Genomic DNA, 24656 nt, shown 5'->3' with positions numbered 1-24656 from the left:
CAAACCGTCATAGTTTTCTAAGCTCTCCTCTCCAATTGGTTCTCTTTGTGTCGTTCCTCTCAGTCTGTCATTCTCTCCCCATTTTCTTTACCATCGTGTAAAGTCTCAGGGGTAAACTGAATGTCCTCTTCCATTTGGCTGCTATTTTGGTCTCCATGTCAACAACATATGAGTCACTACACCCTCCCAACGCGTGGGCACAACCACCAAAACATGTTACTATCAATAAATCAATCAACCGATTCAGTAACAGCTAAGCCATTGCTGTGCATCAGTCATCCTCAGTTCAAACTGTTGGACTGATTGAGTGAACAAAGCCTTGCACTGTATGCAACTTCTTGGCTGATTAGGGATTCAGACTCCTTCGAGCCTAGTTTCAGAGGTCACGATTTCAAACTTTCAGCAAACAAAATTGGCCGAGTCTGACCACTTTTCAAATTTCAACATAATCAGACAAATTAAGTGAGGTTTGTCAAATTTGATCAAAAAAGCTGGAAGAAATCGATCTTTTCAAATTTACAAATCAAGGCGCTTTAACACCGTCTTCTCATTTATCTACAAATGAAGCAGCAGGAGCAACCTGGGGTTCAGTATCTTGCTCAAGAACACTTCATAATGGTCACAAGGGCTGAGAACCAAAACCACAACTTTCGGGTAGGGAGACAGCCACTCCACACCACCTGAGCCATGCCGCCCCTTAATCATGAACCACCAATTACAGAGCTGCCAACCAACAGAAACTCACTTGCAGAACAATTTGTATTAATTTGCATATATTTGAAATAATATGAAGGACTTAACCATGCCAATCAGTGTTTGCCTTTGGCATTGAAAAGACTATGACTCTTTATTACACAACACAGTGTTTACCACAAAGACGGCTCTTTGCACTATTGATCTTCAATGTGGTTGAAAGAGTTGCCATTATTTCCGAATCTGATCACAGACATAGTCCTCGCTCAAATAACGTCATTAAAACTTCTTATCATGCCGTGATGTCATTTACCGTCCACCTGGCGCTTATTCTGGCTTTTGGTGTGAATTTTCAGAATTTACACAAGATAATACACCAATTATGGGTGGCTGTAATAATTATATGAATCTTCCGTTGGAACCACTGAGTGTGGCGTTTCAAAGAATAATTGTTACATTTGGTTTCACAAAGAAAATAAATGAAAGATACACATAAACGCTAATAATTTAGCTTCATTTCTATCGCGAGGTTTAGCAATCTCTAATGTATTATTATTATTATTAGGTCTTACCACTTCTTCATAAAATTTGAAGTAATTGTCATCGTTATGACCCCAATCAAAGCTTTGACAGTTTTAATATAAGTGCCTGAACCACTACTGTACTCTGAGTTACTGCCTCTGGCAACTACTTCCATTCCTTCTTCACAATCTTACAAATGATTTTGATGCTGCTCTGTTAAGACTGTCTTTAAGACATGAAATTCATCCTAAGAGACTTACTCCGTGGTTTCCAGATGAAACTCACACACTTAAACAATTATGTAGGAAGCTTGAGCGTAAATGCAAATAAACTTGAGGTCTTTCGCCATGCATGGTACAACAGCCTGCTGAAATACAAAGCAGTGCTTGTGTTAGCTAAATCTAATTATTTCTCTAGAATTCTCAGTCTCAGTAAAAACAACTCCTAAATACTTATTTAATACATATTGTGGCAAAGCTTACGCAAAAGCAGCTGACCTCTGACAGCGCCCACATTCAGCGCACAAATGTTTTTATTTAAATACTTTCAATTTCACAATTCTTTACTCAGAAGATTCAACTCATTAGGGAAAAGATTCGAGACACCGTTCCTGGAACCTTGTCAAAACCTATGAATACTGATGTTCATATTATACATAAGGCTCTCTCCTATTTTAAATAAAGTATCACTTGAAAGCCCGACACAACTGTTCAATGCGGCAAAACAGACAACTTGCTTGCACGAACGACTTCCTGGCAAACTCGGACCTTTCACCCAAAATTAATATATCACTCTCCTCTCGGTATGTGACGGCTATTATTCGACAACTACTTAAGCGACCAAACCTTGAGCGTCTCAGTAATTACAGGTCGGTTTCAAATCTCTCGTTGAGTGCAAAAATTCTTGAGAAAGTCATAGCGCAACATCTTAATGATTATAGAGGTGCTAACAATCGATTTGAACTTTTCAATCAGGTTCCAGAGCTGACCACACTACTGAGACATCCCTTGCTAAATTGACTAATGATCTTCTCCCAGCTATGGACTCTGACACTTCATCAGTACTACGTACTCGATCTTAGTGCAGCTTTTGAGATTGTCGATCACAAAATATTATTATATCGCCTTGAAATGTGCGTTGGTACATTGGGTGTAGCACTATCCTGGTTTAGTTCAGGTAATCTTGGCAATCTGAATTCTGAGTGCATGTCCCGCTGGTATGGGTACTTGGACTTATATTGTTCACTATCTACTTGTTTCCACATTATATGTAAATATAACTTGTTTTCATTGTTATCAGACGATACCCAATTATATATGCTGTTGGAAATAACAAATCTGTGTAGTGTAATGTAGAGGCGTGCCTGAGATTAAACAATGGATGTCATTCAATTTCTTACTTAACACTGATAAAACCGAGATGTAGGTAATTGGCCTTGCTCATCATCGGCACAGATGTAAAGACAGGTAGACAATCTCTCTAGTACATCAGCGACCAAACTCCCTCTTTTCAAAGACACATTATGGTTTTTATCATGAAGGCAGTGGTGCCCTGCTGTTCAGCCATCTACTTTATGGGATAGGTTAATAAAACTGTTGGAATGGAGATTGCAGGTGGTGGTAAGCACGGTGAGCAGAGAGCAAAGATAGGGTACAGTTTTGCCAATGAGTGTTTTATAGGTTAACATGAACCAGTGAGTTTGTCTGCATGAGCGAAGAGAGGACCAATTCACAAGGGAGTACAGCGCACAGCGATGGATGTTGAAGGGGGCGCCGCTGAAGGTAGTATAGCTAAGACATTAAGCAGAATGTGTTAGTAATGTTGACTGTGGTATTTTGTCAAGGTTTTCCATTTTGAATATGGTGTAGATCTGTGAGCTGGAATGAATCTCGTACTGATCTATAAGAGGCGTTGTTAATGTCCCAGACAACTATTTGGATCTTGAGGTGAGCAAGGTCAGTTGGTAAAACTGTTTCTGCACGAGTACCAAGAGAGCATTTTTATGGAACACATCATAAAATTTTAAACATGCTTTCGTCTGGCGTAAGACTTTGCTATTTTTATTTGTCTTTCACAATGTTCACGTTGTTAAATTAGAAAGTCATAAATAATTGCCATGAATTCACTAACAGACATGGCTGACTTCACACTGAACTGAAACAGCAAAGATATTCATCAGGAATGAGCCAGCCGGGGCTGCCGTGACCTTTCCAAGTTACACATCAACCCATAGTCTGTCAGGGATTGCAAACGATGGGAGGACCAAGGTGTACATTAGTCAGACATGGGGAAAAAATAAAATACAAGACACAGGAAAAGTAACGAGCAGGACGACAAAGAATGGAGCAAAACCTGGCCACCGAATAGATAGGAGAAAAGTGTGAATTAGAGACACAAAATTCCTGGGGAGGAACGGATTGACTGTGACCAGGTGAAGCTAAAAGGATACCCCCACCCACCCCCACCCCCAAAGCCTTCAAGTTGGAAATTAAAGCCTAAAAGCCACATAGTCTAAACCAGGGGTGTCAAACTCATTTGTATCGCGGACCGCAACATAGTCATATTTTCCTTTTCCACATTCCAAAAACATGCTTGGTAGGCTGATTGAGCACTCAAAATTGCCCCTAGGTGTGAGTGCAAGTGCGGATGGTTGTTTGTCTCTGTGTTTCCTGCGATTGGCTGGCAACCAGTTCAGGGTGTCCCCCGCCTACTGCCCGATGACGGCTAGGATAGGCTCCAGTACGCCCGCGACCCCCGTGGGGACAAAGCGATACAGAAAATGGGTGGATGGACGGAAGTCGATGCAGAATTATAATTATATATATATATATATATATATATATATAATAATTAGTAAAGTACGGTTTGCAGCAAAAAAATGAAACAAGAATCCAGAAATAATCAATAAGGCATACATGACTTCTTATTAACGATGAAGTCAAGTAAAAAATGTTCTCGTAATATGTTTTATGTGCCCCTACAAGTCTAAACGCGGCATTCTGATAAAAAACAGCACAACATTTAAAACATACCTATGAATTAAAAGTTACAATGGCAGAACTTCAACATCACCTTAATTCTTGGACAGGTGTTTTTGTGGGAATCTATTTTTTCTCTCATGATTCACTTACAAACTTCTGTGAAAAAATAATTAAAATCTTGTGACTTTTTTTTTTTTTTTACAACTGGCCCACTTTGGAGTTCGAGGTTCTCCAACAATTTGTTGCGAAAAAGAAAATATGAGCAGGCCCTGTTCGACAAAGAATGCACTTGTATACACAACAATACACTACTATAGCGCTAAAATGAGAAATTGTGTTCCCACTCAATCAAAATTTTAAATCTATAATAAACGTGCCCCACCAGTGAAGAAGAAGGACAGTTGATCGTGGCTTCTAGTATTTCTTTCCTACAAGTCTTGTGAAAAAACAATTAATAATTTCTAAGCCAATGTCCTCACTGAGAGACATCAGAGAGTTGAATCACCGGGTGTCTCCAGTGCACATATTTCTGCCAGTAGAATTAAGCAAGGCTTTCCTAAAGACCTTGAGGCACTTGTGTGTTCAATGAGATGCTCTTAATAAAGGAATCATGAGGCAAAGAAACAGAGCAAGAGAAGTAAGTGTATGATGAGACATTGGGATGAACATTGAAGGAGCACTAACTTTGTGTAATGGACTGTCTGGAAACATACCTTCTTCCTTACATACCAGACATTTTACCTTTTTTTTTTTTTTTTAATGGGAAGCAGTTGGGATGGAAACCAGCAACTCCAAAATGGAGACCGTGATCCTCAGTCATAAAACGGTGGAATGCCCTCATTAGGTCAGGGATGAGATCCTGATCATTCTGCACCAAATGGAGGAGTTCAAGTTTCTTCTTGTTCAAGAGTGTCACTGTTATAGGTATTAATTTATGGAATAACTATAATACATTGAAAAAAGTATGAATATCTAGTTGTATTAAAAAAAGGAAGTTAAACCAAATGTGTTAAAAATATATAAAAAATCACATATATACACGTTTGATTATCATATATATTATATACAGTCGTATGCAAAAGTTTGGGCACCCCTGATAATTTTCAAGAGTTTCCTTTATAAATCATTGGTTGTTCATTGTTGTAAGCAATTTCAGTTAAATATATCATACAGCAGACAAAAATTTGAGAAGTGAAATGAAGTTTATAGGATTTACAAAAAATGTGCAATCATTACTTGAAGTAGGTAGGTGCATAAATTTGGTCACCCCAACAGTAAAATCCTCCTTTTGCAGAAATAACAGCCTCTAAACGCTTCCTATAGCTTCCAATGAGAGTCTGCATTCTGGTTGAAGGTATTTTGACCATTCTTCTTTACAAAACATCTCCAGTTACAGGTATTTAAGGTGGCCAGTTGCAAGTTGCATCTTCTCGGAAGAGTGGAAACATGGGAGCCTCAAAACAACTGAGAAATGACCTGAAAATTTCAGCTGTCAGTTTGCACTGTGACGAACATAGTAAGAAAATGGAAGACCACGGGCACAGTTCTAGTTAAGCCCCGGAGTGGCAAGCCAAGAAAAATCTCAAATAAGCAGAGGCGAAGGATAGTGAGAACAGTCAAAGTGCAACCCACAGAGCATCTCCAAAGACCTACAACATGATCTCCATGCAGATGTTGACACTGTGCATCGTTCAACTATGCTAAAGCACATTTGGACAAGTCAGCTTCATTTTGAAATAAGGTGCTGTGGACTGATGAAACTAAAATTGAGTTATTTGGACATAACAAGGGGCGGTATACATGGAGGAAGAAGAACGCAGCATTCCATGACAAACACAGTCAAATTTGGTGGTGGTTCCATCATGCTGTGGGGCAGTGTGGCCAGTGCAGGTACTGGCAATCTTGTTAGTGTCATATTTTTTACGTATAATATATCGAAAACAAGGGGATGGGACTACATGATTGTTTGTACTTCCTCCCTCTCCCTTTAAACATGTATACGTCTCTCTGTAATGTCTATAAGCACTGAAGTGAACATAAAAGCAAGAGCCGGACAATAAATTGATTTCATCAAGGAATCTAGTTTTTGGGCCAAAATGACTTTTTTTCAGAAATAAAAGGGGGAAAAGGTATTTCAGGACACATCGCTGATGTGCACTGTTTACACTGTAATGGCTGTGAACAGAGGCACCGGTTTACAAAAGAGCTACGGTTGAGCAACGACCAAACAAACAACCCACTGTAAAGTCTGTTTTAAAGGCTGTTACAAAGTAAAAGAACATTGGGAATGGTCAATGTCACATCTTTCCTTAACGGTCATATCATGTATGGTTGCTTCACACATGCACAACCTTTCCTCTTCCCCTAATTTCCTTGTACTTCTGTCCATCATTCAACATGTGCCTCATGTGTCATCATCTTTTTCTTCAGTTGTCATCTTGCTAGCCGTCCATGTCATGATGACATTTCACCATCTTGAAATACTTGAAATACTTAATTAGAGCTCAGTTTTTTCAACTATATTCACACTTTCATGGGATTGTATGGGAGATATACGTATGTACTGTGTCAGATTTCTCATTACAAAGTAACATTCTGGCAACGCCTAAATAGATAGGTACCGTAATTTTCGGACTATAGAGGCTTTGCAGTCACGTGGTTTTATCACGTGATTTTGTGTTATGCCGCCATCTTGGCGGTCAACTCGTCAGCTCGTTCCTACGTGTTTGTATAGATCAGGGGTGGGCAAACTACGGCCCGCGGGCCACATCCGGCCCACGGGACCGTTTAATCCGGCCCGCCAACCCTGAATAAATTGTATTATTAAACATTTTTTTGGTCATTTTGCCTGCAATGACTGCGTTTCCCCAGTAAATGGGGAAGCGCTCGCCTGCGCATTTACTACCGGAAGCCGTGTCAGAAAGCTCGGTGCACACTCACAAGTGCGTGCACGTACTCAGTAGTACGGACATGGCGCACTCGCGCTCTATTTGTATCAGTCCCGAATTTAGAGCGTGGGCTGTGACGACAGCATTCTTGTAATTCGCGCGCTGAGCTTTCAGATACAGTTTTACGCTAAAGCCACCCACAAACCTTCCCCTGGAATCCATCCATCCATCAATTTTCTGTACCGCTTAGTCCCCACTGGGGTCGCGGGCGTGCTGGAGCCTATCCCAGCCGTCATCGGGCAGTAGGCGGGGGACACCCTGAACCGGTTGCCAGCCAATCGCAGGGCACACAGAGACAAACAACCATTTGCACTCGCACTCACACCTAGGGACAATTTGGAGTGTTCAATCGGCCTACCAAGCATGTTTTTGGGATGTGGGAGGAAACCGGAGTGCCCGGAGAAAACCCACGCGGGCCCGGGGAGAACATGCAAACTCCACACAGGGAGGGCCGGAGGTGGAATCGAACCCGCACCCTCCTAACTGTGAGGCGGACGTGCTACCCAAGTGCCACCGAGCCGCCCCCCCTGGAATCCTTCTATTAAAATGAGTCGCCCAAGGAAAAGCAAGGTGGACACAGTGCCGAGTGTTTAAAAACGAGTGGCCTATTTGGCTCGACGTACGCGACGTGACGTTCAGCCACATCAACATCAACCCGTCACAGATCGAGGTAAACGGACCAACACCTCGGATCTCTCCTAAGAATTGCCACAACAAATTTTACTGACAGCAGTGGGAATTGACGCACTAGCAAAAAAGGGAGACCAACAACACTGTTCCCACTGAAAATGACGGGGAGGCTCTCAAGTTTGTTGTAAAAAATGCATTTTGAATATGATTTGTACACATTGAAACTAGCAACCATTCTCATTTTAAAACAATGCAGGATGCTCAAGGACATTGATGCACCACCTGTTTGCGACTAATCTTAACCTGTAAAGTTCTTAAGGCATACTTGAAGGAAGTGTTTCCCGTTTCCTCACCTCTGTTACCAGGTGTTAAAACAGATACCCCTCACCGTGTTGCCGTTTTGATTACTTTATTTGGATGTATGCTTTCACCGATTCTTCAAGATGATATATTTGGTCAGAATGTTTGCCGTTTGATGTGATCTCATAAGATAAACATCTTTCATTAGTCTGACCTGCAGGCACTGAAGTGATGGAGACTGTTATTCATAGTTTTTTAGTGATTTTTTTTTTTTAATGCTGTTAATAAATGCATTTGTTTTCAAAAAACTTGTTTGGAATATCCATGCTTTACTACCTACTAAAGGCCAAAATCTTTTATGCAATGACCTTTACAGGTCGCTTATATCACTTCACACAAACCAAACTTACAGGCGTGTGGCGGCGTGGACTTCCAGCCACGGAAGTGGAAGAGAGCTCCATAGAATAGGACCGGGCGTGCGTAAAAGCCATGACCGAGCCCCATCCACCGTCCTCGGACAGCCACCCGGCTGAGCGCCGGCCCTCGACTTCTATCCACGGAGGTGAAAGACAGCTCGGTAGAGTAGGACCGGGCGTGCGTAAAAGCATTGTCCGAGCCCCATCCACCGTCCTCGGAAAGCCACCCGGCCGAGCGCCGGCGCCCGACTTCAATCCACGGAAGTGAAGGAGAGCTCCGTCGTCGTGGTCGCGCGTCAGCGGCGGTTGTTTACATAAAGGACAAAGATCGACTCGTCCAGGGACGGTGGACGGGGCTCGGACAATGCTGATGCATGATGGCCCCAGGAAATAATAAAAACGAGGGCTATTAACTATCAATTAGACACAAGATTTGGATCATTCAAAATAAATTTGGCATGTCAATGGATGAAAATAGCTTTGTTGTTCTGTGGCGCATCACCAGTCAATGTCACCAGACAGGAGGCACACTGCAGTCTACAGTCAGCTATTAAATGAGTTTATAATTTAGATGACCTTTTGTGTCCTATTTGAAAATAAAAGTATGTGGGCAAAGACTAAACACAGACATGGAAAACGTTCCTGTCAAGATTGTATTTGGACGAAGCGGAAGGAATGCAAGAGTTAGTGTTACAGGTTGATAGGATGTATGCCTGTCATGGTTATGTAGGCTGAAACAAATTTAGATGCATTTTTCTGTAATATCATGCAGGCAAGATTAAAGTCAGACCCAGAATTCCTAATTAGAGAAATGCATTGGTAGTTCTGGATTTGTCTTTATATGGAACAAAATTGCTCATTTAAAAGGTCAGTGGCTTTCCTAATGTTAAACATTTCAATGAGGACAATTAATGGTGTGTTTCTGGAGGTAGGAGCACTTTTGCATTCCAAGCATTCGTTAACTTTATGGCTCTTGGGAAAGGAAAGAAAAAAGCAATTTTCTAAAATACTGTTGCTTACAATGGAATCTCTCATCCTCCCACCTCAATGTTTGGGATTTGGCCACAGGTCTGCCTTCCTACAAGCTAAAACTTATTCTCACCTCAGCTCACCAAACTGCAGCCTGGCTGACTCATCTCTGGCCTGACCATTAGGTTCCTGCCAACACTTGCTGATTAAATCATAAAGGAGCAGAGAAAAAGCACATGTTAACATACTGGCTTGACTCCACACGCAAGTGGCGATGGACCTACAATACAATAAACAGGGCCTCAGCAAACAACTGTATGTCTATTTAGAAAAGTGTCCTCGTGGAATGTTACAACAGAGCAAGAGAGGCTTTGAGCATGACAATGAACTTTAATCCACTTTGGGACACTAGAGGGCAGGGAAGCTCTAAATGATTATTACTTCATATAGATTAAAGTTGAGGGTGGGAATGTGTGGGGGGGGGTACAATTTCTGTTCTAGTTCATCCCACGCATTTAGTGGTGGTGAGGTCATTGGGTGCAGTTCTTCACACATAACTCAACCAACTATTCCTTTCGGGACCTTGTTAATCAAATTTCGCAAAATGTATTTTTGTCAACCTCTGGCGACAAGTATGTTCCGGAAAGATTTTTGTGCAAGAGGAATGGCTGGGAGGAGTGGAAGCTGATGTAAAAGTCGTTCTGACTAAATGTTTTGCTGCACTTGTGTTTGTTCTATGTAAGCAATGTTTGTCTGTACATGTCAGGTTTGTGATTGGCTTGTGATCAGTCCACTGTGTAGCGCACCTTTCACCCTAATATGAAATGACTCTTGAGTATTGATGACTACTGAGGATGACTTAATACTACTCAATTATTTCTGAAGAAAAAAGATTCAATGCAAGCAGCGTATGACGGCATTCCACTGGGGATATGCAGTGCTCCGACTTGGGACTTTTGGCTAATTATTTTACAAAATAATAATAGAAGATAGCTCTGATACAATTTCAGCACTTTATTGAAAGGAACAACACAAAAACGCACAAATACTAAATGAAAACACCTTACTGACTCCAGGCTGCGGCCTCACTTGCTAGGCCACACCCCTTAAAGGTACGGATCAACACAGGAGTGTACTCACTGCAGTTTGGGACTTTCATCTTATAGTTTGTTGCTTTAAAATTACGTTATGAATTTGATATTTTACAAAGGTGTACAAAACTTTTGTCTGGTCATAAATTGGAGCGTTGATTATCTTTCTATTCATTTCATCTATTCCCAGTTTTACCTTTGTGTTTGGATAGTGTGAAGATTATGCGGTGATCGACGTGACTCATAAAATAGCACTAACTACTGACAATACACTCGTGGCAGAATTTTGACCATTGTGCCAGACCATATTAACCCAACTGATAGACAATAATATTGCTATTTCCCACATATTGATTTTAATCTCGAATCAAAACTCTTTCACTGCTAACTCAACTCCTTTTCATGAGAACAATTTAAACCCATTTTGTTAACACGCCACATTGATAGATACGTTAAGGCAGTTTACAATCAATCTGCTGCCCTCTATATCTTTCACAGCTCCATTTCATTAAAAGGTGTGTGCAGCGCACACAGCAATCCTCTAGTCCAACAAAGCAGAGCGAGTGCTGCTCGCGCTAATAAGGCAGGGAGATGAGTCATCAACTGAGGTGAGGCTTGGATATAACCAAGTGCAGTGATTGTGGTTGAGATGAAAACCTCTGGAAACTGACGAAACCAAAGTGACTTGCAAATGTCTATTTCCCTTGTTTCATCAGACTCAGTTCTGTAACAGTAAATCAGTCATCTTCATTCCTCCTGACCCAGTGATTCGTTTCTGTTTAAAGAACACTCACAGGTATGACATTTCAATTTGATTTTTAAATGAACAATTGAAAAAGGAATCACTGATTACAATGTACCATGGAGGTCATTAAGTGTACAATAAACGAGACTGAACCATACCTGAGGTAAATGTATCTGAACTGCATAAAGAAATACCGTATTTTCCGCACTATAAGGCGCACCGGATTATAAGGCGCACCTTCAATGAATGGCCCATTTTAAAACTTTGTCCATATATAAGATATATACATTTGGCCCGCGGGCCGGACTTTGGACACGCCTGCTGTAGTGGCTCAATATTGGTCCATATATAAGGCGCACCTGATTATAAGGCGCACTGTCGGCTTTTGAGAAAATTGGAGGTTTTTAGGTGCGCCTTATAGTGCGGAAAATACAGTAATCCAATTTTATTCCTCCAACACCTTAAGGATGTAAGCCTTGTTCCATATTTACGAATCTGAATGGAGTCACTGCTCCAGTGTGCAAAAAAAAAAAACCCCACTGTTTTCTGTCATAGGGGGGATATCCGCCAAGATTGCAACCAGGCTGGCAAATCTCACTTAACAGTGACGTTGTCTTTTCATGGATCATGCAGGAGAAATGTGAAGTATGTAAAGTATTTGGCCAGACAGACATGTTCCAAGTCTACTTCAGTTACAAGAACAGCATTCAACCTTCTGACGTGAGGCTTTGTGTTTAAACTAATTTAATGATGCTTTAGTCTAAAGGGGTTGGTGAGTCATAGGTCGGCGGTGAGTAGAAGGTGAGAACATTGGAAAGCCTGAGGCATTCAGGGACTTAATGAGGCCTCGTGCACCTGTGAAGTAACAAGCATTAAGACATATTACGTCTGCTAGCTACAAGGACCTTGTTTTATTCACAGCTCCAAATCTGTAGGCCCAACAATCATGGCTAATGATGCACAGTGGTTATGTTTACGTTGACGATACGATTCTGGTTGTGACATAAAACAGTTTGAAACCTCTTTTATCCGAAGAATTATTCACCCTCTTCCAAATTGCTGTTTGTTGTTGTTTATTTGACTTGAATATACTGCTGATATACAGTGATCCCTCGCTATTTCGCGTTTCGTTTATCGCGGCTTCACTACATTGCGGATTTTTTTTTTTCAAATTAAAAAAACATTTAAAAGTCGAAATAAAACTTCTAAATTGAGGAAACGTGTCTAACGTTTAGGACAATGTAGTATCGCTCCAAATGTTCGTTTATATTCCTTTAGAAGTCTGTTTTCGCGTGTTAGCATGATCGCAAATTAGCATCTTTCCGCCAACTCGTTAGCCTGCCCGGTACTTCTTGTTGGTGACCGTACTTTGCGGATTTCACTTATCGCGGGTGGTTTTTGGAACCAATTATCCGCGATAAACGAGGGTTTAGTGTAGTACTTGAATCTTGAAATTTTGCTTCAACGTCGATGAAAAAAGAAAACTGGCTGCACAACGCCTTATACCTAAAGGAAAAAAGTCTGGTAACTTGTATTTCAATTCCAAAGCACTGCTGCGTTGAAAATATCCAATTATTGTGAATTCAACAATTTAAATGATATGTGTAACACCCAAAGTGCAGTAATAATGACACGTTTGCGTAAAGCATTCATCTTGTCTTCTTTTTTAAAATAGGTTTGAAGTTTATTTGTTCCAGACAAGGTTTCTCTTACCTTGCTGACAATTTGAGGTGTCACTTTCGCCTTTGTCAGAGCTGTTCCACATTCTTGTGTGACGTGTCTAAAGCAGCTCACCGAGTCGGGAAAAAACCTTCAAATTAAGGCTCCCCGATCCGTTCAAGACTGCCCTCCGTGCCCAGGGGTGCTCGTCTCAACTGATGATTCTGTCAATCATATTAAAGACACTGTATCATGTTTTTTTTAGGCTTTCCACATTTAATTGTAGGCATATATATGATTATATATTACCTTTGGCACAATGGAATTAAAATGTATTTTGAAATATGAGTTATTTTGGTGGCTATTTCTCTAACCAAAAACTAAGACACATGGTTCATTGAAATCCCACCTCAGCTGTACTCACACGTTTGTTAGTAGACTTGAGGTGCATTCAACGGCCGCTTACAAAGTAGGACATCTGAAAATTACTGACAAAAAAACTAATCCACCAAATAGCAATGACTAGCACTTGAACACATGGCAGGGCGTATGGGTAAACAACTAAAATCAGAACGGCCGTATGTTAACACCAGTTGCAGGACACTTGCTCTGAGAAACTTGTGTTGCATTTATTAAGTCTGCACGGGCGGTACGGGGGTGGCTACTCACATTGTGATATCACAATGTGAGGATCTATTTGTGTGCTTCAATCAGATGCTTAGTAGGGGTGTAACGATTCATCGATACACATCGATTCATCGATATAATGCTCTACGATTTGTTGGCATCGATGCTAAACTTAAACATCGATCTACGTATATCGCCCGTTTTTTACCTCGGACATTAGACGCGACTTTATTTTGAAATCCAGTTCATTGTTGCTTGCTTCCTCTTTCCGGGAGCAGTAGGCGGCGTGTTGTGTTGTGAGCAGAGCAGGCACGTGAAAGGGGAGCCGACAACTACGCGGCTCCTGGGCTGGTGCTATGGCTAGTGTCCGAGAAGACGAGAAAATTCGCTCCCCTTTGGGCTTCAAGTTATTCGTTTGGAAGCACTTTGTAATTTCCCAAATAAAAAGTTTGCAGTACCTTGTTGATTTTGCGTATGAATTGTTATAAATCAGGATATTGTTCTATATCGATCGTAGAGCACTATATCGTGATGTCTCGTGAATGAATCACAGCAGGCTTTAAAATATCGGCAAATATCGTATTGCGGTTGTTTGTATCGATATCATATCGTATCGTTACAAAACCCGCGATTTACACCCCTGATGCTTAGAGGGGAGGAATGAGCAGGAATGCTCCAAAACAAGTGACTGGAGGAAAACACCACTTTGGAGATGTTTTTCTTTTGGGATTAACATTTTAAAATGCGTAAAAGCTCCAACAGTTGATTCATGATATGGCTCCTTTAAAATCAATGTTCAAGTTATTTTGCCTCCAGCAAATCATGACTGAAGAGTTATGTGTGAGCTTAGTAAACACTACGCAACATCCTATAAACAATTGCCTCATGCTGCTGCTGTCTGGGTTTACCTAACTCTTACCAGTGATCACTTCTTCCCCAAAAAGGTCAAATGTCTCTTACAGATTGAAGATTTACCGAAAGCACTCTGCTGGACTTCTTTATTTGGGTTTGCTAAATTCTCCTTCTGCGCTTTCCTTCAACCAGCTGGTGTAAGATATTTATGTTAAACTCATTCACAAAATGTTTCTCAGATGTCAAATATGTAAACTAACATGCACGAGCTGGACTCGGTATTTCGTCCCTCAGCGGATTGGGATGAATTTCAATATTTACATTTTTGTATGTCGTCAAAAATGCAGCAGACTTAACAAAGGATGACTATATGCAGCCCAGTCCTGGCTTTGTTGTGTAAACGGAAGCAATGTTTCATTCCTAAAATATCTGGACTTTTATCATTGGGAGTCCCTCCATGGAATGTGAAGTTCTATTTACAGCCTCTATTGTATAACTGTCACTGTGCTCAGTGATAAAAGTGAGGGCCATTTAGTCATACATACAACAACAACAAAAATATAGTACTGTCGTTGAGTCCTAACTCTAGAGCATTTTCTATTCGGGCTCCAGAGCTTTGGAATGCCCTACCAATGGATATTAGGACTGCTACCTCAGTAGAAACATTTAAGACACGTTTAAAGACACATTTCTATGACATGGCCTTTAACTAACCTGTAGTGGCCGATTCGGCTGGAGTTTGTTTTCTCTCCCTCTACACCCCCTCCCTCCCCCCTCCCCGGCCGGGGAGGTGGTTAGGTGGTACCCATGCTGACAGCGGCTATCTGGATTCTCGTGGCCAATTCAGGATAGGGGAACTGCAGCTCAACCTCCTCGAAGAGCACTGCCAGGACAATTGAGGGCTCCTTTCGGCAGCCCTCTGCTGTGACATGGACATCCACTTTTTATTTAATTGATTTTCATGTTGTATCATTTGTGCCCTCTCTGCATCCATTTCAACCTGGTGATCCTGAAAGGGGGATCCTTCCATCTGTGGTCCCTTCTCAAGGTTTCTCATTTTCCCCCTGCTAGGGGTTTTTAAGTTTTTCCTTGCCCTTTTGGGAGCTTAAGATCAGGGGATGCTTTGAGAATAATTGTCAATTTCTGTCTATGTGAAGCCCTTTGAGACTGCTTGTGATTTAGGGCTATACAAATAAACTTGACTTGACTTGACTTGACGTACCCTAAGGTCGTAACGGCGTGTCTGCTACATCGATGAGAACTTATTTAGAGAGCCAGCCACACAGACACAATTTTCAATCATTTTATAGGTTATATCGATCGATTAAATCAATACAATTAATGAGATCATTGTAGATGCACAATTGCTGTTGCCTTTTTATTTTTTGTTCAAGTTGGAACTTTAATTCGTTTTTCGCACGTACACGTCATCTCCAACCAGTGCCGCCGATATACGTTAAGCACAGAGCCAAGATAGTAATAACAACAAAGGAGAATAGCCGACGGAGACAACGCAATGTTTCCACTCGTGATATCTTATTTGAATTTTTTGTTCTCCAAAAGACACCCAGATTGATGCGTGAGAGGCAGGAAATACATAACATGAAAGATTAGAAGCATAAGAAGCCAAAGCAATAATCGCCGCTTATCTGTTCATGACAATGCGGTTAAAAATTCTTCTGCTGGTCATTTTTATTGTGGTTAATGACTTTGGGGATGCACTTTACAAACATTTAACTCAGGCAGTTGCTTCTCAATTTATGAAGTCTGGCAACAGCACAAGTTTCAGGTCACTCCTGTTTCTCGTAACAATCACAGTTCGTTGCTCTGCCATCGTCGGTGTTGACCACACACAAGGACGTTTGATCGTAAATATTGACCTTTTGAACATTTACGATTGTCAGATATATTTAGGTCAATGGTTGGGTTCTGGCAACTGTGCTCTTAAGTCAACAGACGTCTAAGCCAAACATGGGGAGTAATAAAACTGCAGTGTTTGGCATTCCGGGTATCACTGATGAAAATCCAACACTTTCGCGTCCTGCTGCTCCTAGCCTTGCTTTATGGATGTGAGCACTGCAAGAAGTCATGTCCCAAAAAGTGCCTGTGGAACACGAGTTATGGTGGCAATTTTGGGGGAATCAGTGGCCCCTCAGTTCAACTGAGAGCCATTGCACGGTGGACACCGCTCGTGCCTATGCAGCCTGACTGGCTTTGGCTGGATTCTATTGTGACATTTTAATAGGATAAGGATAAGTAATACTTCTAAAGTCATTTTGTTTGGACTTCCAAAAATTTTACAGGACAAATATACAGTGCCTCAGATGTTTCTAAAAAAGTCCTGACGTTATGACCAAATACTATGGTTCATCTTACTTTGCTTTCTACAGGTAAGTGTGTGCGCATGCAAACTTACAAGAAGAAATAATTGTGCAACATCAGAACGCTATTGTATGACTATGTGGACAATATGACATCATCAAAAAAAAATCAATAGTGGAGCCCTGACTACCGGCAAAGGTACAAACTCAGAGAAGTCTTTGTGGGAGAAACTGAGTTTAAAGGGATAGTGCACTGATTTAGCTTCTTTACGGAGTAAAAATTTAATATTCTGTCTCGAATGAATTTGGTAGGTTCATTATTTTTGAATACCATTAACAACATATTTTGCCATATATCCTCTCAGTCTGTTCAACGGACCGTTTCAGTACACTTACTTGGAAGTCTGTCAAACATAGGGGTTTCCGTTTCCGCTTTGTCTCTCGTGTACATACGTACATTCAGAATGTCCATCCATCCATCCATCCATCCATCCATCCATCCATCCATCCATCCAATCAGCCAGCCATCCATCCATCCATCCATCCATCCATCCATCCATCCATCCATCCATCCATCCATCCATCCATCCATCCATCCATCCATCCATCCATCCATCCATCTTCTCTACTGCTTTGAACCCACGGGGGTCCCGGGCGTGCTGCATGTGCCCAGCAGTCATCTGAACCGGATACCAGCCGATCGCAGGGCACACAGAGACGAACAACCATCCGAACTCGCACTCACACCTCGGGGCAATTTGGAGTGCCCGATTGGCCTAAGCATGGGGAGAACATGCAAACTCCACACAGGGAGGGACGGAGGTGGAATCGAACCTACACCCTCCTAACTGTGAGGCAGACGTGCTAACCACTGCAAAACAAAAACAAAAACAAACAAACTCAGATTTAGGATGCCTGCTGATGGCCACCGGATAATATTTTGCAATTGCAATAACTGACTTGGATTTAATTGGCTACAATGCAGAATGAGAGTGATTAATTCACGTTCAACTTGTTGGTGTTGTTGCGGGTGTTGTGAAAGCTTGTGCGTGACTGACCGCACGTAAATCCCAATACATGGCCTTGAAGGAGATCCGTATCCTGATATTTTACATTACTTTGCAAACATTTTCCCTAGTGATATTTTGACTATGCTTGATTGCAAAAGTATTCTACTGTTAGCAGCGCTTCCAGTTTACCTGCCAGTGTTACTAGTCAAAATGTGTGCACACTGCACAGCAGGGACTTATTATAAGCAAACCTTACAAATGAATGTGAAGTATCGATTCTGACGCTTCCATAATCGATACATGTATCGTAAAGGATAAGATAAAGGCGTGGATGAATCTCAGCTTCCTGCAAGTTAACAGTGACAAAACCCAAGCCATGTTAATTGGCACTCCCCATCAGATCCACACCTGCCCAATAACAAGCATCTTATTCGCCGGTCTCACTATTCCCCTCTCAGCCACTGTCACCAACCTGGGTGTGAAACTGGACCCTCAACTCAACCTTGAGTCACACATAAAACACATCTGCAAAACCTCCTTCTTCCACCTCAGAAATATCTCCAAACTCCGCCCCACACTTACCCTGACGGATGCTGAGAAACTTGTCCACGCCTTTGTCTCCTCAAGGATAGACTATTGTAACGCACTCCTCATCGGGATCCCTAGCAAGAGCCTCCAGAGGCTTCAGTACATTCAAAACAGCGCTGCTAGGATCCTGATGGGGGTGCGGAAAAGCAATCACATCACACCCATCCTCCGTTCTCTGCACTGGCTCCCCATCAAATTCCGAATTGATTATAAGATCGCCCTCCTCACTCACCATTGTATCCTTGGACATGCTCCCCCATACCTCAAAGAACTCCTTGCCCCAAAACCTGCCACCCGAAGCCTCCGCTCATCCAATTCTCACCTTCTCCACGTTCCTAAAACCAAGCTGCGCACCATGGGCGACCGAGCCTTCTGCTATACAGCCCCTACACTGTGGAACTCCCTCCCCGACCACCTAAGAGCACCCCAATCCACTGACACTTTCAAAACTGGACTTAAAACTCACCTCTTTACCTTAGCATTTCCGTAATTGTCTTTCTCATATCTTGGTTGTCGTCCAGTTGTTCTAAACTTGTCCTTGTTTTGTTTTCTTGTTTTTTATCTGCCATGTAGCACTTTGAGATTTCCCCAAATGTAAAGTGCGTTATAAATATAATTTATTATTATTTATTATTATTAAAGAGGCCCCCAACGATATATTCCTGTATCGATTTTTAAAGCATATACTGTTCTTGTTGTCACAGTCGATAAAATATTAACTGTCCGACCATATTTACTGTATACACATTATGCAATATTGTCTTTCATTAGTCACTGCCTAATTATTGTTCCTCAGTAATTCATCAAGTTGTCGGAGATATTTGTTTTCAACAGAGCGGGAATAAAAAGTCAGTCTGTTAATGTGCCCTCCTACCACTCTAGACTATGACTCATATCTAAGCCTGACTGCGGAGAATTTTATGCGCTGTGAATACTTATCAGGGCAATAATCTGAAACGTGTTTCTTCACTTTGGGCTTTAATGGGTAACTCAGTGGCAATCATGTACATCTTTATGCTTTCATGTACAGTATGTGATTCAGTCCATAGCAACAGAAATTATGCAGATACATGCTGCAAAATTGACGAATAAAGGGTTATATGCAAAAATCTTGGGTGTCTATTCAGAGTTTTCTCTTTAGGGGGAGAATATATGCTTCATTCAGTGACTGGCTACATCATTGGAAAATAAAGTTAGAACACATTCATATATTACTCCTTGTATGGCACTTGTTTACTGAGAAACATTTGGATGGTTCTAATTTTTTCACGCTACAGTTATTGAGTGCGTTTGAGGCAGGGAGGGGCAAATGTTATCTGACCAACTGAAATAACGGATGTTTGACGTCAAGACTTTATTTTTAGAAGGCAAATATATGGGTGTGGAAGTGCCTTTTCATGTTAGAATCAAAACACAAACACATACAACCACAGTAGCATGCGAGTGTGCGTGTGCGATTTTGTCACATGCATTGTCACACGTGTTAATGAAGTAAAGTAGATTTGCTTGCACTCATGAGCTTATAAAGGAATGGATGCTTTTTTGCACCAAATTAAGGCGTGTGTCCTCTACTTTAAGTTGCACACTGATAGATCATTGGTGCATACATGTATAAAAATACGGTAATTACAAGTTTTAACTCTATATGTCTATATGTGAAGCCTGCCACATGTTTCAAAAAAGTTGGGACAGGGGGGAGATTACCACTGTGTTACATCACCTTTCCTTCTAACAACTTGTCAATGAACTAGTATTGACACTTAATTTACCACAAAGCCACACTGTTATAACAAGCAGAATCTGTCTTGGAATTGTCTTGCTGTAATAAGCAATGACATTCTTGGACTGCATGTGTCTTTTCAAAACATCTATGTGCTTTTCGGGATTAATGGTGGAATCAGATGTGCAAGTGAGCCATGCCATAGGCACTAACCCCACCAGCCCTCCCATACCATTACAGATTCTAGCTTTTGAATTTTGCACTGATAATAATCCGGATGATCCTTTTCCTCTTTTTCCCGGAGGGCATGACATCCATAATTTCCCTGCCCAAGTCGAAATGTGAATTCAACAGACCAAAGGACACATACTATCTACTTTATGTCAGTCCATCTAATATGAAATTGGGACCGTAGAAGGTCCTGTACAATGGAAGCAGCTTGACGATGGAAGTAAGAGGTCCATAAGATTCATTGTAACTCAACACCAACACAAACTAAAACTGGACTTAGAAATATATTCATGATAGGAACTAGTCCAGTGTACTGTATGTGCTGTGACAAGACCACACAACTTTTCAGTCAGTAGGGGGAGAAAACACTGCATCTCACTCTTGGTCTCAAAGATCTTGGTGTTCTTTCCCTCTCTCTCACTCACTCTGCCTCCCCCACTGTGGGCAACACCATGAGTCAGAGAGTGGCACATTAAAACCAGTGGCCTGGCCAGGCTCACTCAATCAAAGACACAGTCTCAACTATGTATGTAAGATGTTGTCTTGTAGTTCTGAAGCAGATTACATGGAATCAAAATCTGAAGAGTCAACATTTCTTGTAAGCACTAGCGAATATTTTTATAAAATAAAATAAAAGCCCTAAAGCTCAAACGATTTTACCGTTTTATCATGTATGACATAACATGAGATGTCCTCACATATTGTAAGATTTCCCAAAAGGAGCTAACGTTAAGTGTTTAATGCATGTAAGGTGTTTTAAAATTTTACTTTGTATCAATAGTTGACATTATGTTTTTATTTATGTCTATTTTATTCTTTTTCCTATTCATTATTTTTATCCTCGTGCTAAACCTCAGCTCAATGACTTGGGTGAGAAATGTGGGACACCGTAGTCTGGTTGAGGTTTTAAATTTAGACATAATTCACAATGACATTTACACCTATGAGTCATTTACGCTTCCATTAAACTGTAAACTTGTATGCTTTTTGGAATGCGGGAAGATGTAGGACCCAAGAAGGCCGGAATCGAGAGTCCAGCCCTGAGGTACACCAGCAGCACTTTTATGACCTCTATTTAGTCATCGTTAAAGTATAGAGGGTGTTTCAAGAGTGCTTCTTTTCATTTTTGTTCGTTAAACAGGTTTTAGATTGGTTAACTTCTTCCATATGATGATGTTAACATGATACGCAAAACATTGCCAGTACAGTTTATATATAATAGTGGTTTGCAATCCTAGATTTTTGGTAATGCTTCCAACTAAACACAGGCCAAGTATCGCCAACACTTGTTATCATGCGTGCCTGTTCAGCGCTAAGACAGGAAAGGCGAATCTAGTTCGCTGGCTGTCGCCAAGTTGGAAAAACCGCAGCACTGCATACAAGAACGTACGTGGAATCAATTTTTTGGATCTTTATGGATCTGACAATTGAAACCGATCTTGGTGTCCATTTTATCACTATTTGTACCAATTCGCCCACCAGTTAATAAATGTTTTATGATGAGATTACTTACTACAAATGTAATTCATTACAATTTTGTTTTGAAAATAAACTAAAACAAATCCAAGTTTGACTGAAGTAACAGGCGGACTTAAGTAAGAACGGATCGTAGTCAACTCAACAGGCATACAGAAAGACAGGGCAGAAAACAAATATCAAATCAGTTTCTTCCATTACGTTACTTGTCACTGATTTCTCATCACATCCCTCTGCAACTGTCATGAATAGGTTAATAGTAACAATTAATGATTTAAACATGAGACAAACACCTTTGTGAATCTAAAAATGTCAGGAACTGTCGTTTGCACAGTGTCACATCTGTGTTTATGGTGTCAATGTGGATTTAGAGTGTCCGCCATGTTATAATGATCTTCTCCAAGAAAATGAAATTATCACCACTCATGTTAGCTGTAAACAGGAAGATAAAATTGGACATAGCCCTGCTAAATTTGGGCAATGGAAAAGTGTTGCCTGGCTCGATGACACTCGATTTGCGCTGTAAACAAACAATTGTGAAAGTAGCGTCCCATCTCGCCTTCTACCAAATAGCGAGGATGCTGACAGGTATTAGTACGGCACACTTTGGTGCCAGAGTACTGTGTGTGTTTGTATTTGTGAGCGATTCAGCAGAGACACTGAAACAAAGCTCACGACTATAATAATAACATGCTTGTAAGAATATTTCAAACAGCCTTGGGAGTTACAAAGGGGCAAAAGGCAAGAGCATTGTGGGAAAGCTTCAGTCCGAAGCTGTCCAAAAGGGATCACAGAGGACATGCTTGGCAAGTAAATGAATTCAAGTATTACACATTGGATGGAGCGGAGTTCAGGATCGTCTGTTAACAATAATGCTGTTCTCCACATCATTCTCTCGTTATAGGTTTGACTTCATTGAAATTACAATTAACAGGTTTTTCTTTGAAAACAAAAGAAAGTAAACTAATTAAATTAGATCGACACTACATGCACTGTGCTTCCAGTAGTAGTAGTAATAGTAGCCTCATTAGGAGTGGAGCCTAAGCTAGCAATCTTAAGGACACTTTAAAATGTCCATGGATGTGATTGTGAGTGTGAATGGTTGTTGGTCTACGTGTGCCATGCAACTGGTTAGTGACCAGTTCTGGGTGTACCTCACCTACTACCCGAAGTCGACTGGCATAGGCTCCAGCACGCCCACAATCCTTGTCAGAATAACCAGTTCAGACGATGGACGGATGAACAAAGAAGCATTTATTGTCTTTGTTGGACCTACAAAAAAAGAACATGTAAATTCCACATGGGATCTGGGATTCAAACTCTAAACTGTAAAGCTGAGTCACTTTTGATCAATTGTTGTTTGTTACAAGATAATAATTGTATTCAAAGATCAAAGCTTTGAGTACAAATATACTTTCAACTTGAATATTTTATATTGATCCTGATATTTTACTCATGTAAGTATCTGTTACAATCTATATAAAAAATAGGAGAAGGACAATATTTTAGGGTGTGGTTCTCAAATGAGATTGTTGTTTGGTGCTCATTTTTTCTCGACCCATCTACCACATGGAACCGTTAGACTGACAGCACCCCCGAGGGCAACCGGCCCGTCCACAGTACCTGCAGCCTTTATGAAATAAAAATAAAAAATGTAAGGCTGCGCTGTTTTTATTTTGACGCGCAAGCAAGTCAGCAGCATGTCCGTCATGGAACTTCGAGATATTACAAAAAGACTGAAGTCAACTAAATCGAGAGAAAGTGATTCCATCTATTGCATTCAGTCAAAGGATTCGTTCATTTCAACAAGTCGTTTGCGAATGACAAAACAAAATTCGAGCCCCATCAAATTATTATATGTTTGTCAAACTGAAGTGCAATTTTTAATTTCTGGTCCACATGGGCACCTGTGCACCACCTATGTTCATCCCTCAGTATAATAATTATACTGCATTAATACAAAGAAAGATAGTCATGATTTCTCGACCTGCCTTATTGGAATACCCATAAATGTATCCTATATAAATTAAAGCTATGAATAAAGAAAAGGGTAAATGCTATCACACACACACACACACACACACACACACACACACACACACACACACACACACACACACACACACACACACACACACACACACACACACAAACCAGACATGTTTTGCATCTTAATTGTCTGAGCTTTTGAAGTAACTTGGAGTGAATGTGTGATTTGTCAATTGATTCTTTTTCTCCCAGGCTATGAATAAAATGCTTTAATTATTGATGTACTGACGTCAGACGTCCGCTTGAATGTTATATGTGGTGCAGACTTCTTTCTCTGAGCAAGCTACAGACCCCCACCCACCCTCTCAACCTGCCGCCACCACCAATCCCCTTGTCAGACGGCCTCATGGTCAGCCCCCTCTGCCCCCCCCCGCCCCAACAAAGTGACTGAGGCCCAGACCTGGCATGAATGTGACTTAAGGCGGCTTCAAGACAAGTGTTATAACAGTTGGAATGATAGAATGTTTGCGCAAAAAGGAATGTTGTTTCATATGTGCAAGGTCTACATGCACTGCTCTGCTCCCCACTAGGGGCTCCTCTGTTCCACGCTGTCACAGCAGTGCTATGCTGTCTGCTACATGACTGCTTAATTGTTTCTGCAAAATAATATTTGTTGTGTGTGTGCATGACGTTAAATGTATGCAAAGCAATTAAAGCAACGTTACACATCGAACACCGAGGTATTTATTTTGTGCACTACAATGGAGAAATATTTTTAATATTGTAGCCCTCTACAGAAAACTAAATATTACAGTTTTCAATACAAAGCAGTTTATCTTGTATTATATTTTTTCCGTGGTAATGTAATAAGTATTGCTCCAGAGTATT

General features: G+C 41.0%; 1 long non-coding RNA gene across 1 annotated transcript; it reads right to left on the bottom strand.

Annotated features, from left to right (window-relative positions):
* Positions 1-11999: 11999 nt before the first annotated feature.
* Positions 12000-23053, bottom strand: LOC133153129 (uncharacterized). The gene is made up of 3 exons (XR_009714259.1): positions 22939-23053; positions 13379-13432; positions 12000-13178 (listed from the first exon to the last, which is right to left on the bottom strand). It is a non-coding gene; the product is annotated as an uncharacterized LOC133153129 (long non-coding RNA).
* Between the last annotated feature and the right edge of the window lie 1603 nt (positions 23054-24656).

The sequence above is a fragment of the Syngnathus typhle genome, linkage group LG4 (genome assembly GCF_033458585.1).
Source record: "Syngnathus typhle isolate RoL2023-S1 ecotype Sweden linkage group LG4, RoL_Styp_1.0, whole genome shotgun sequence".
Classification (NCBI taxonomy): Eukaryota; Metazoa; Chordata; class Actinopteri; order Syngnathiformes; family Syngnathidae; genus Syngnathus; species Syngnathus typhle.
Note: the sequence above shows the minus strand (reverse complement) of the source record. Positions and strands in the feature narration are given on the sequence as shown.